The following is a 13,684-nucleotide window of genomic DNA, read 5'->3' as shown; positions in this document are numbered from 1 at the left end:
GTAAATGGCAAATAGTAGAGAGCTGCTATATATATATTTATAGCTAGAATCCTATCACTATTTTTTGCAGGCTTTTTCACAGATTGTGCCCTGCTATTCAGTCTCTGAGTCTCACTCCTCCTTCATGCAGAACGCAACGTTTACAAGAGCTAAACAGCTTTTGTCAGCAAGGGGCTACTCAAAAGGCCTTTACATCCTCACACATCAGTAGGCGACGCCTCTGGACGTACGTGTTTCTACGTGACGTATCACAGGTACAGCACGCTTACATACATGGGACTGAATATCTTGGCGGAACTGCTGTTTTTTTCGTACGTCAGCCACTGCTAGCCAATTGGACGAGTTTTACACCGTTCGCTCAACCCGAACTGACGACAGCGCCATTGAGGGGCAGGTATACCGAGGCGGAAGTGTTCATTTCTAAGAGATAAACTATACCAGCCCTCTGACGATTTTTCTTTGATGGTAGCTTGCCTCAAGGCGCAGGAAGTGGCCTGCTTCGATTGGTACTTTCGGGAAATTTCTTTGATATGCGCCTATTGGCCATTAGCGCTACTTGACAAAGACGGTGGCCGTACCCAGCGGCTTTATCGCGGTGCACCGGGATTTAATTTGAAAGGCTGAATTCCTCTGTGTCGTCCTGTGTATTAGTAGGATAAACGCTGCAAGCTAGCAGGCAGACATTAAGACATGTGTGCGCGTCCCTGTATCACATCAGTTGCCATATGCTGATACGTATTGTTTATCCAGCAGTAAGTAGCTTCGATATGACTCTTCGAAACTAACTTCAACGAGCCCGTTGGTTATCTAAAGAAAATCGTGATCGTAACTGTAACAGGCTGGACCGATAGTATAGTTGTATTGTATTTAAACGTCCGTGTAAAGCCATCCATTTTCGATGTATCAACTTAGACCTAAGCCTAATGATACGATAGTATGTCGAGTCTGCGGGACATCCAAATAATCTTGCAGACAGTAAAATTGATCGTTTCAGTTGAGATGAAAAAAACAAAAAAAAAAACACAAAATTTATGTTCAAGTTCGTTTCGAGCTCAAACGTTTATATGATATTAATACATCAGCCAGCGATGACTTCGGACTTCTGTCAAACGTTGTAACAATTTTGGTACGCAACAAGCGCATGAGAAACCTAAGCGTCTTTTGCCTATATTAATAATATCGACTTCATTTAACTGCGTAACAATGAATTATCTTTTTGGATCGCTCATTATACCATCGTGCTGCATATTGCCCCAAATAAATGGTCCTTCCGAAATGAAAACTCGAGAAATTTTGGTCAATATTTGCCTTTGTTCGGGCTAAAAACCATCTTTACTATATAACTTTTACCCGCAGGAACTTTTAATTGGCTCGAACTGCTGATCTAAAACTTAACAGTAGCCTCCTTAATATAAAGTACATCAACGAAATAATAAATACTGCCTTACTGTAAAATGCTTAGAAGTGTCAGTCGACAGTGACTTAAATGTCACGTCGACAGAGTCGTAAATAGTAGCATAATCCTTAGACATTAATGGCGCACATAACGCGGCAATACGTGCGTGTGTGAAGTATAGTGAGTAATTGTTGTTATTCTCAGTAACTTAGCAAATCCACTACTTCACCATATGTACCTCACCACCATGTAGGATAACTATACTTCTCATACGCTAGTACAATCGATCGAGCGATAGCTTTTTTTTCTTACAAAAGCTGTGTACCTTCCACTTGTACTTACTTAGGAAAATGGTTTGTTTGTCCATCAAGGGATTTCTTAAGGCACTGCTAGTCCTAACATTAATACGACGTGCGCCTATGAGTTACCGCGTCTAGGTTGATTAACAGATGATCGCTCTAGCTTAAGTTCCTTGTGGTCCCGTATATATATGATGGCCCTCGTGACTAGATTGTTTGCGGTGTGTGAGTTGTATGTGTTTGTTGAAAACAAGCCTCGGACGCGTCGGTCGAGAGCGGCTAGCAGCAAAGCTGCCTTTTTTCGTGCAGGTTCAATCTGATGCCAGACCTTTACCGCTAAATTAGGCCGAGATGGTTTCGCCTTGGGTAGCTACCTGAATGCAGCTGTTGCTCGGCGTTGGCGCTTTCTTCTTGTCAGCGATATAAGGTGTATCCTCTTAACCTTTTCATTGTGTCCATTAGTTTCGCCATTGGAGTGACCCCTTATTCCGCCAACGTTGCTGATCAGGCAAATGGGCGTTCGCATCCCCGTTTAATTCAATTAAACTATACAACCAAGGCTTATGTATGTATAAACACAGTGTCGACCAGTCCCTTAATTTGGCCGTGTCGTAACTAATGGCCATTTCATGGAACTTAATTAGGACGGCCTTGTAAATCGAGGCATTCCAGTCTGCTGTTTCAGACGAAAAAAAGTTTAACCCAGATTCTCACCAGCGGAAGCAAATGTAGCTTGTAGTATTTCAAAGCGTAAAGACTGGCCAAATCGAACTTGATGTTTTACGCGTTGGATAAAACTGGATTCAGTCTCAGCTTCTCGAGAGCGCATAGAATGAAACTAATACACTTGTTAGTTTGAAGCACGTACACATAACGGGCATTGTCAGAGTTGCTCTAATTTTACGTTATTTGCGTTTTAAAAACGGATGATGCTGCTAAAGGCTTTGGAGTTCAACTTCAAGCAACTAGAGGGCTAGGATTTGTTACAATCAAAGAGCTAGCCTCCGTTATACAATGCTAACGGCAATCGTTAACTAATTATACTGACCACACGATTTATATTCTTCATGATCCACGTCTCACAGTCGTTAAGTCGAGGCATGCTGTGCTACCTCTATAGCCTTTTGAGTTATTCATTTGAGGAAAACGTATTTACACCAATCAGTCCTTTTTAAGGACATTTCAAACAAACAGCTAATCCATTACAAACACATGCTCAACCCAAGCTTCGACATAGTAGTTACTCTCGATGGCTTAGTTTTTGGTAACCACGCATATAAATCAAGCCTGATAATATCTTCATTCTGTGCATTGGTCGTTGCATGTTATCCAGAAATGCTTATCTCCAACGGAAGTGGCTGCTTAGATATGATCCGTTTTGCTGTTCTTCTGTTGCATTTAGATATTATTTTAGAGACAATCAATAGAAATATCTATTCAAAGCCCTCTCGTTGACTGTTGTTACTTTTGCAACAACGCTCTGCTTAGACTAATGGGGCTAATAAATAACAGTCTAATTTCCCATGACATAGCCTAATACGCGTCTTTGTTACTATTTTCGGTGCTCACTTATCAGTTTCCACTAACTTCATTATCTTTCTCGGTTGTTTGCTTTTTGCTTCACCGTAGCGTGTGTTTGAAACCTTTTTTTTTAGAAAATAGGTCTCTTCCCATATTATAACTTGCCTGCAAAAAAGAGTGATTGACGAAAACGGATTTGGCATATATTTATTTTTCGTTTGAAGTGGCACTGAGACGTTGGCGAGAGACGTAAGGTCAAAAAGCTCTAAAATTAGAATGTCTAAAAATTGAAATACGAATTCTATAGTAGTGGGAAACTTCTGTAGCTTAAATTGTGGGTGACCTCACATTTGCCAAAAAAATAGCCAAGAAAAACATTTCTACAGCTAATCAAAACCAAACAACAAAAAATAATATTGCTTTAAAAATTATTGCTTAACATGTTCGTTGAAATATAATAGAGAACGATGCTGCCTAGCCGTTTTTTTACGCTAAGTGAGGAGGGAAGGAGGGACCTAGAAAGTGTAAAGTATATTCTGATATGTCGATTTGCACCTTGAGATGAGCGCAGATCGTGACAGGATATTGTGCACATTCTTCTACGTATTAACGTGCAGCGCGTGCAACTAAAACCTTTACGGTTACATTTGCCGCTTTTAGTCGATCTCTATAATAACCCACTTATGCGGAGTGACCGAAACGTATAATCTTCTGTGAATTACGCCTAATTCTCCTGGAAGCAGAAATCCTATTAAAAGTAACTTGTTATTATAAGTGCGAAGAAGACGAAAGCAGAAACAACTTTACGCTCCCTTTTTCAATTGAATAGGGACCGCATTCGTTTATGTTACTTATTGTAATGCCTAATGTTATTAATATAAACAGCGTTGCCTTAAAAGGCTCTAAAATATTAGCAGATCTATCTGTTTTAGTTACCTATCATGGTTGAGGCCGTGTAGTAGCAGCTTACATGTAACAGGAAAGCTCATATAACACGGTGTCAAAGTAATGAATTTCCGATTTATATTCCAATGCATTGGTAAGCGGCGTGTCTATGGCGACGAAATTACCCTGCTTCTTTCTAGGTGTAACGTTATTTTTTGAAAATACAGCATTGCAATAGCTATACTAGCAACGATATGACATAGTCAGAATGCCGTTCCTTGCAGTCCCCGAAAACGTTGAAGTACAACATATCTGACGAAAAACAATTGATTAAACTCCAGCCTATTTAGCTTACGACTACCTATGTGGTATACTGGATCTTATAGCTCAGGATTATAAAGATCCCAGCAGCCAATAGTCATTCGGTTTTTTTGAAGTTTGTCATAACAGCTAACTTCTATCAGAAACATCGCAGTGGGCTCAAACATGGGTCAGATGAGCTCTGGCCTGGAATCGTTCCCAGGACCGGCATATTGGCTGCAAATCACACCAAATTAGTTCTCCTTTGGTCTATCTGTTCTTCTATGAGAAATTACCCTTTTGGACAGAGCCTTAGCTACAGACATGAGTTGCATGTCAAAGTCTGTCACATGGTAACGTCGCCTGCCTGACTTTTTCTTTCGTACGTGTTCCAGCTACACTTCTTATTGCTGTTACTTTTCTAGCTTCGCAGCGATGGCAGATATCGACAAAGGTAACTTGGCAATCGTTGCTTCGCCGAGAAGAGACACTTATTGCCCGCGGTTGGTCCGTTCGGGCAGGCTTCGTTGAAAGGCCGCCTGCGTCTATAAAGTCTCTTGAGTTTTTCTACATCTGATGAAAGATTTTATCTATATCCATCCGTGGGGTCACGCCTTTGGGTGGTTCTCTTTAGCCTTTTACAACTGGGCGAACTATCAGCTCTTATAAAACTGAACATCTTCAAACAAGTTAAACACGGTCAGTGGTCGTAAACGTGAGCACGCAAGCTGGCAGAAGAACAACAACAGAAAGAAGCAACCGATTCGTTAATAATTAGGCTTTAGATTGAAATTATTGACACGCCCTACCACATGCACGCCTGGCTAAAGGGTTGTAGCTAAGCGATACTGTGACCCTCCACCTATGTTATATAAAATTACTGAATTATTTAGCAGGTAGTTTATGAATAAAGAAAACGTTGTAGTAGAAGAAATTATTGTTATCAAAATTCAATTGGTAGCGAATTCAAGTACATATAACCGGTACGGTTTCCAATATGTTTAATTTGTATTTGCTCGGCAAGGCATTCTTCGTTTCATTATAAATTTACAATATGTTTCGACTATCAAACTGTGTTCTCGGTCACTTATTCTACGTCTAATTTTATCAGGCTAGAATTGTTTTAAACTATAATGAAAAGTACGTAGAGCTAAGCTTTTCTGCTCTTCCTCTGTGTTATGTATATCGTTTCTAGACGTAGTAAACAGGAGAAAAATGGACCAGAAAAATCGCGGGACCTTTTTCTCAAGCTAATAGTCAAAGCAACGGAATCCAACATCACGCGCGAAAGTTAATTAAATAAACTGATAAAGTCACAAAAGCGTTGGCTGAAACTCCAAGTTACCGTCACACGTTTGAAGAAAAACCTTTAAGAAGCTCATAATCATGAGTGACACGTTTTGTTTCGCAACTCTTGTTATGGATCCTTAATTGTATCGCACATATTTGAGTCAGCCTATTCAAATTAGTCTCGCCTAAGGACAATAATGATCACAAGATGCATTCAGTTTTTTGGTAAATAGCCTTAGTTCATAAGACGAAATTACATTTTAATAACTCATTTTCTTAATATGAACCAAACAGCATTCATGATGTGGCCATTAATTTTCACCAAAGGAGACTCTCAGTTTTTTTTTTTTTCTAGATAGCTAGTTTTTCAATAACTTGCTAATCTAAACAGTGTACCGTCCTGCCTGGAGTATTTTTTCACGGTAGCGCATTTCTAGACTGATATCTCGATTCGATCTTGTACATGGCACCCTCCAAGATTTTTTAAACGTTCAATATGTTTTTATTGGTTTTGATCTTCCTACACATGTTGCAATCATTGGCGTACATCTTGCTGGTGACGCCTAAATGTTAAAAAGGCATTCAAAGGCCCTTACCAAGCGAATCAACGATGGAACAAATAATTTCCTCGAAAAAAAAGCAGCGCTACTTTGTCTGGAGTAACACTGCAGTGGCACTTAATCCCACGAAGATTTTCAGCGGCGCTCGGGTATTAGCCCAACGTCATTGAGCCATACATCCTCTTTCGTAGCGGCGTTGGAAACTATCCGGCTTCATTGAGTGTACGAGCTTTCAAAATGTTTGAATAGCGTAGCGACATTGCCAGTGTCTTCGGGGACCACATTGCCCGCCCGCGGAGGGGACCCGGGTCATGGGACATATTTAGGCGTCTATCTGCGCCTATACCCTACGAAATGTCAAAAGTAACAAACATGAATTTCCTTTTCTGGAAATGTATGTTGCTCAAGCAACACACAGGCCTATTCGCATACGCATCGGTGTTGCGAAGTCGGCATACGACTTAACTGGTGTCCAGTTGTAGAACAAAAAACGTGCGGAACTTAATGAAGGGCTTAGAAGCGTAAAGGAGAAAAATAATCTGTTGGATAAGTAGTAATATTAAAAAGTGTGTAATGTTGCCCTGCAGCAACGTTGCATTGTAAATAAGCTTTTGTCGATTCATGAGCTCATGTTGATGGCGATCACCGCGTAATCAACTTTTCGGCGGATTTAAACGCGGTACGCAAATAGAGTTAGCGTTATGGTATTTTATTATTAGAACCAAGCAACAACATATACATTGTTGCTTGTAATCGCTTATTCACTATCAGTAAAAACAAAGTTAAAAGTAGTATTACTCCCAGAAGTTATTGGCGTATAAACGAGTTGTCACAAGCTGTCGATGATATCTCTACTGTCATTACAAGTTATATTTCAATGCTACCGTAGAACTACGCAGAAAGTAAGAAGGATAAGATCACCTGGAAGCATCACGGTACTTGAACTGGACCTTTCAGCCAATGAGAAGGCATCCGCATTTCATTCTGAAGACTAGACATGAATCTAATTGTTTGGATTTGGGGGAAATACACACTACACACACTAGTTGGTATTTTTCTTCTACATGTACTATCCTTCCTTTGTTTTTCTGTCGGTTCGTATCAATTTAACAGTTCTAGCGGTATATGTTCAAGAAAAAAATACCCTGCAAGTTGTCAAGCGTGAAAACTTTTCCGTACAACATTTTTTTTAATGTATACGGAGATTGAAAACAAATGACACGTGGCTCACTTTGGTGCATGGTGCGCTGCATCAAAGGGTAACCGTACGTCCGAGATGAACCTGCTTTAGGCACGGATTAGCTCTGTCAGACAGTTGTTTAATGGTGTTTTTCGAAATGAGAAAGGTGCATTTTGATGCTTGCAGAAGCCATTGCACGTGACAAGCCCATCTGAATGGGTACGACTGGACCCTCGTGCGAGTACGAAACACAATTTCATGACATAACTAGGTGGCGTGTTCAACATTCTATTACAACTATTGACAAAAACCAGATCCATAATGTCGCCCATTTCACAATGGCTGTCGTAATTTTCCGTATTTTGTCTTTGCTCTATTTCGCCACTAACATATCTCGATACTGGAATAAACAAATTTCGACCGTTTTGTGCTTTACGCACATATTTTCAAACTATTCTAATAAATATATTTTATAGAAATCCCTACATTTTTTATTCATTCGATTCAGCAAAGCTCATTAATTTGTTTTCTGCATCTGTTCAATTCATTGGCATTGTTATTTTCGTGACAGATGGATGAATTGTGTAAATAGAACTACACCTTGGTAAAAAATTAGGCTTACGATCACAGTAATTGGTCCCAGCTAATTGGTTACTCTCAAACGCCTTTCGTTGTATAAAGGTATCAAATAAACCTAATGATACTCTAACTGTTTTCATTGATATGTATAATTCATTTTATTTAATAAATAAACGGTTGTGTAACTTTAGTTCATTATCTACATTTGCACGAGTAACTAAATATTATTTAACATAGGCCGATACGTCAACAACCCCTGCTGGTCGTCTATTGTACAAGAGGGACAAAATCCTCTGGACCACATCAGAAGACTTTTAAATGGGATGCTAGCATCGTTTTGTATAATGAGATAGGGGCATTTTTTTTGTCTTTCAGTAAAATGGTTGACATCTTTTGGCGACAGTTAAAGCCAGCAAAAGCATTGGGAATACCCACGCGTACGGGCCAAGTAAATAAATTGGTTCCGCTCCACGTATCATTTGATTCGCTCTATTTACGTTGGAGACACATTGAGGCATGACCGAAAGTAACTTGAAAGTATAGTGGGTAATTTCAAATGGACAACAGTTACAGAGATGGCCACATGATCGGGAAAGCGAGCCAGCGATCTGACGGAGCTCTCCAAGAAACAGTCTTACCAAATCGGTCTATTGTTTGTCCTTGGACTTATGTAGATGCTCATCCTGCTAATATGGTTTGTCGACGCTGAGCTCGCCGGTTTACAGTCGGAGTCAGTTTCCATAGTTCCTTTCATTGCTAACAATATCAGCCATGAGAAATTCTAGAAACTTCGATTTGTTTGTTAGAAAAAGAAGGGGTCCTGGAACGGTTGAACTGGGTTTTTGCTTGTTGCTCGCTAATCTATATCCCCTATAGTGAATATTTATCGTATTTTTAAAAGCAAGCATGAGAATATTGAGCTTGCGGTAGGTATGCCTTAAGCAACAAAATATATATCCAGTGTAATTTTACTACGAACTAACTTTTGCTCTTCCTTCCCCATCATTAATTAACTCTCAAATCGATATCTATATCTATAAACAGGGTTTTTTTTTTCGAAATACCTTGAAAATTGTCCAGTGAATACATTCAATTGCTTGAAGTTATTTGTATATGTTATAATAAATAAGTTATAGGTTTTATATGACAGAGTAACTCTTAGGTCATTTCATGAACCTAAGTAGAATTGCTCTACAATCGTAATGTAACTGAAGTTTTTATACCAATTTATTTGTTGAAATAGCCCTTCCTATGAGAGGTTTTTATTTCTGATTATATGTAGCGATGTTGCTTGATGGCCCTTTTATCTTGGGCAGTCACACAATACACGCCGGACGAAATCGCGAACGATGAGCGTCAGGGGTCGAATAAGGAAAGCAACAGATTTTGTCAATTGGAATTACATTCATTAAGGCCAACATCTGCCTAATAAAATTCTGTATAACATTGCACCTAGAATAGCAGTACGGCTAAAACGATCCGCCACCCAAAGCTTACGCACTCCATTGTACCTGATTTGCTGGCAACATAAGTAAAAACCTTCGTTGTGCTCAGATGGATATATTATCTGTCTTTGAAAATCAGATGTTTTTGTCTGGTAGCATGTTTTTTAAAAACTGTTAGGTAAAATGCAAGGTTATTTAAATAGTACTAAGCCAAAACAGTATTGAAAGTTTGCCACTGTAGGGTACTGAATGTCAATTGTCGCTTCCAGAGCTATAATTGCGTGATTCAAAATAAGCATGCCACCGTTTTTTCATCCTCTTAATATAGCTTTCTAAAGCAATTGTTGGGACATTAGACGTTTTTCCTGAATCTTTTCGATTAGCTAAAGCTTTTCCCTTAAAGTGTTAAAGGTTTAGCAAAAAACATCTGAGGAAACTAATAACTTTATGACTTGTGCAAACTCTGTATCAAAATGGACCGATATGATCCAATGTAGACTAATTAATTCGTATGCAAACTTCCTAAGATGACTCAGCCGTCATCCAAAATAAGTTGTTTTTCTTTTTGCTGTTACGGGTCGCCTCTAACGGGGATTGTTCACAAGGTTCTCTCGCCCAACACAAGCCCGTTAGTGCCACTTGTACATCACGCATTTTTTCATTGTAGTTTCAAAAGGTTTTTTGCAGCAACGACACTACGGACGATCATGAAATTTTATTCTGAATATAGAATGTAATGCATACCTCTTAGAAGTCTATTATCGATTTCCAAATAAATTAAAACACAGTCAAGGATTACCCACTTAAAACAAGTCGCAGAGTATGAAGCATGTCTTCGATTCACTTGAAATTTGGCCTGTCAGTAGAAAAATAAGCAATCGAGAACGACGCCATAAGAGTGCCCTTCAGTCGACCAAAGGTAAACGTTGATTTATTGATTCTTGCTTGGGCCTAAAAGCGCTGTTTTTGGGTTTTGAACTTCAAGAGATCGACACTTGTTTTGGGTGCGCAAAAGAGGGAGTTAGAAGAAAAGCATTGTGATTGAGCAAAAGAGCCAGAGTGGAAATTAACCAACGAAGCTATTCGCGTGTAAACAGTGAGCTGATCGAAACTGTCAAATTTACCAATGATACGAATTAAGGACACGTTCGAAAATTTTAAATCAGTGTTCAATTTGACTTTGTTCCAATACAGTTAAGACTAGTTCATCTAGCCATGAGGCTAATTTCTATTCCAGCCTATCTTTTTTCAGAAAAGGTATTAAGCTTGATCTTACTTTGTGTTTCATGGTCAACGCATCTAACTTCCTGCTTTAGGCAAATTTGGTTGTGCCGTGATTGCCTGGACAAGGCTAAATAAATTTATCCTGAACCAGTGAGTGACCATATGTATACAGTCACTCCCTGGTGTGTATATGTAATATCGATGCATGATAATTCTAACTTTCATATGATAGGTACCCGGATGCAGAGCCCGAGGCTCTCTAACTCAAATCTGCCAATGTGCATACATACACAATATGAGTGTCAACAGGGTGAGGAAATATTTGATAGTTGTACAAAGTACTATCATTTTGCTAGTTTGTTACTCAATCATATTTTGTAAAGTCTGTTGCTGCAAAAGGAAATCTAGTCTGCAATTTTTCAGATAAAGATAGACAAATCATCTTATTACAATAGATTAACTTGTATCCACAGCTTATGCGCGCGTACAAAATTCGTTTATTGATGCCTGTGTTATAGTACCTAAATACTTTTGATTTAAGATCTATCGACTGCTCAGCAGCAATGACTGTTTATATGACTGGTTTTTGCGTTAGATAGAAAACTCATGTCATAATGAATATGTTAATAGAATATAATCACATTACTTGCGTCAGGTTCTTCGGACACATTTCTTCCCATATGGGTTCCGGGAGGGATGGTTGCAATAAAATTACCCTGTGACAATCATACACGTCCAATTTGATAGGCTTACGAAGTCGACCAATGGGCGATGACCTAAGAGACACCCAGCGCCGTGTGCTATTGTACTTGCGCAAAAGACACTTGAACTTTTTGGTTTTTTTAGTTTAGAGTTGTAGGGAAAGCTGAGCCCTGGTGCTACCTGGGTACGTTTAGAAAAACTTTATCTACGCTAAAACAATAAGAATAATAGTAAATGTGCTTCATCGCCGAAACTGTTAGAATTACAAGAGTATTTGTATGCAATCTGATGGATTAGAGTCGAGGACCAGTGTTATTCTAACTTCTCTGTGTCTACTCACAGAAATATGTATCTGGATTTTTTTGGTTTAGTGTTCGAAAAGTCATAACCTAAAATCCTGGGTAAAGAATACTAGCATATGAATATAAAACTGTTCTGATGTTTTCATCTACGTCTGTGAGCAGAATTATTCTGCACTAATTGGCCATGCGCATGTTAACAGTGTAGATATTTTTGTATCATTGAACTATGAAATTGACTGTTTAGGGATACTTCTGTGCGCTGTTCGCGCACAAAACACCAGCAAAATCAATTACAGACGTCACCAATTAATGTGTGGAAAAGTCTGATCAGGAAAAAGCTGCTGATAACGGTTGTGTAAGAATCAACAATGTACAAAGAATGCACGCTTCGGTAAACAACATCTATGGATTGAAAAGTATCCACTAATGACATAAAAACAACTCATTTTGTAATTCACGTTTTGTAGATAAATTTCATAAAACGTTATTTCGAACTATTTTATTGATTCATTGAAAAAGCTAGTTATAACTTTTCTATGCCTTTTCTATACAAAAAAAAAAAACAAAATATAATATTTGAAAAATATATTTTTTTTTATTTGTTTGCGTCGATAATGCAGACTTAAAAACCGACAAATTTTTACATTCAGGATTTTTCTTAATATTTTTAGGGAGGTTAAAAAGACAAGTTTAAAGCGTCTATTCCATATTAAGTAAAAAACGATGTCAGTCCGGGTTGAAACGGTAGTTAAACTTTGCTTGAAATGCCTACAAAAAAATCGAAAGACTACGTCGTAAACGCAAAATATATATCTCCTCTATAATTGCTGCTTAATGTACGTCCAATGTTTCGTTGCGCAGATAATATAAACAATTGTAATAGGTGTTTCTAATTCTATAGCACTCACAGAGGAGTCAGGTCTTCACTGAAGTTGTTGACTTCAAACGCCAGTTTCTTGATCCTAAAGTTAAAACATACTTCGACATTAGCTCTAAAATGGGGAAATTTGAAAAAAAAAAAGAGAAAGAAACGTGTGGAAGATTGGTGCTCATTTAGAGCTATTAACTGGCTGTATTTTATGGGTTCTGAAACTGCCTTTACCTAACCAGCTAACAGACGTAATAATATTAATGAAGTATTTCCTATTTTGCACAACTCGAGTAAATCTTCTAGAGAGCATGGCAATTGTTTCTATTTATAAAATTAAAGATATTTTTTTATTCTTTATTAAAATAAAAACTAAAGAAGTGTGTATCACCAGTTTGGATAAGAATGTGTTTTCCTCCTCATTCGAAATTACTATATCCACAGTAAATTACATTTCGCAAATTACGAAACGCCTAGGCAGCAAATTACGTTCCTTCGATTGACGTCGCTTCTACCACATGCAGAGCGTATCCTTAGAAAAGTTCCAAGTTCCAGTTGCTACACATGTGCATCCTTCCAAGCATTTCTGGGTTTACTGTGTAACTTACCCACTCAAAAAAAGAGGCTGGGACAAATCTAAATGGTTTCCCTCTGCATACGAACGAGAGATCTATACGATTAAGATTTTGAACTTTATTTAATTTGTAACTCTTTGTCCTAACGGTAAAAAAAGCTCTGTTTTTTCGCTTTTGTTTAGAGAGTAGACATTTTGTTATGAATAGGTCGAATAGTGCGAAATAAGTGGCTGTTTGTTTAGAGAATAGTTAAATGGCGATTTTATTGAAAACACAGCGCTGGAATAATATATAGTAAGTATAGCTGTAATAATGTTATATAGTAAAGTTGTAAATAAAACCGCCCCTTGTTAGCATTAGCTTTCTTTTAAGTTCATGCTTACTTACTAAATCTTTAAATTTGTCGACATCTTTCAATACACCGTAATCACAACAAATGTATGTCCGTATTTCCAGGTTTTGTTATAAGCGTATTCTCCCAGCCATTACATTTTGTCTCACAAATGCGATTGCATGGCACATAATTGTTGATTTATTCTAGCAGTTAATAAACTTATA

At 38.2% G+C, this 13,684-nt stretch overlaps 1 long non-coding RNA gene across 1 annotated transcript; it reads right to left on the bottom strand.

The window, feature by feature from the left end:
* Window positions 1-1,092: 1,092 nt before the first annotated feature.
* On the bottom strand, window positions 1,093-7,521 carry LOC147758257 (uncharacterized). Its single transcript, XR_015318970.1, has 3 exons — window positions 7,173-7,521; window positions 6,288-6,598; window positions 1,093-5,129 (listed from the first exon to the last, which is right to left on the bottom strand). It is a non-coding gene; the product is annotated as an uncharacterized LOC147758257 (long non-coding RNA).
* Between the last annotated feature and the right edge of the window lie 6,163 nt (window positions 7,522-13,684).

The sequence above is a fragment of the Varroa destructor genome, unplaced genomic scaffold (genome assembly GCF_002443255.2).
Source record: "Varroa destructor unplaced genomic scaffold, Vdes_3.0 BEIS01000001.1, whole genome shotgun sequence".
Classification (NCBI taxonomy): Eukaryota; Metazoa; Arthropoda; class Arachnida; order Mesostigmata; family Varroidae; genus Varroa; species Varroa destructor.
The sequence above is the reverse complement of the archived record's forward strand: the minus strand, read 5'-3'. Positions and strand labels throughout refer to the sequence as shown.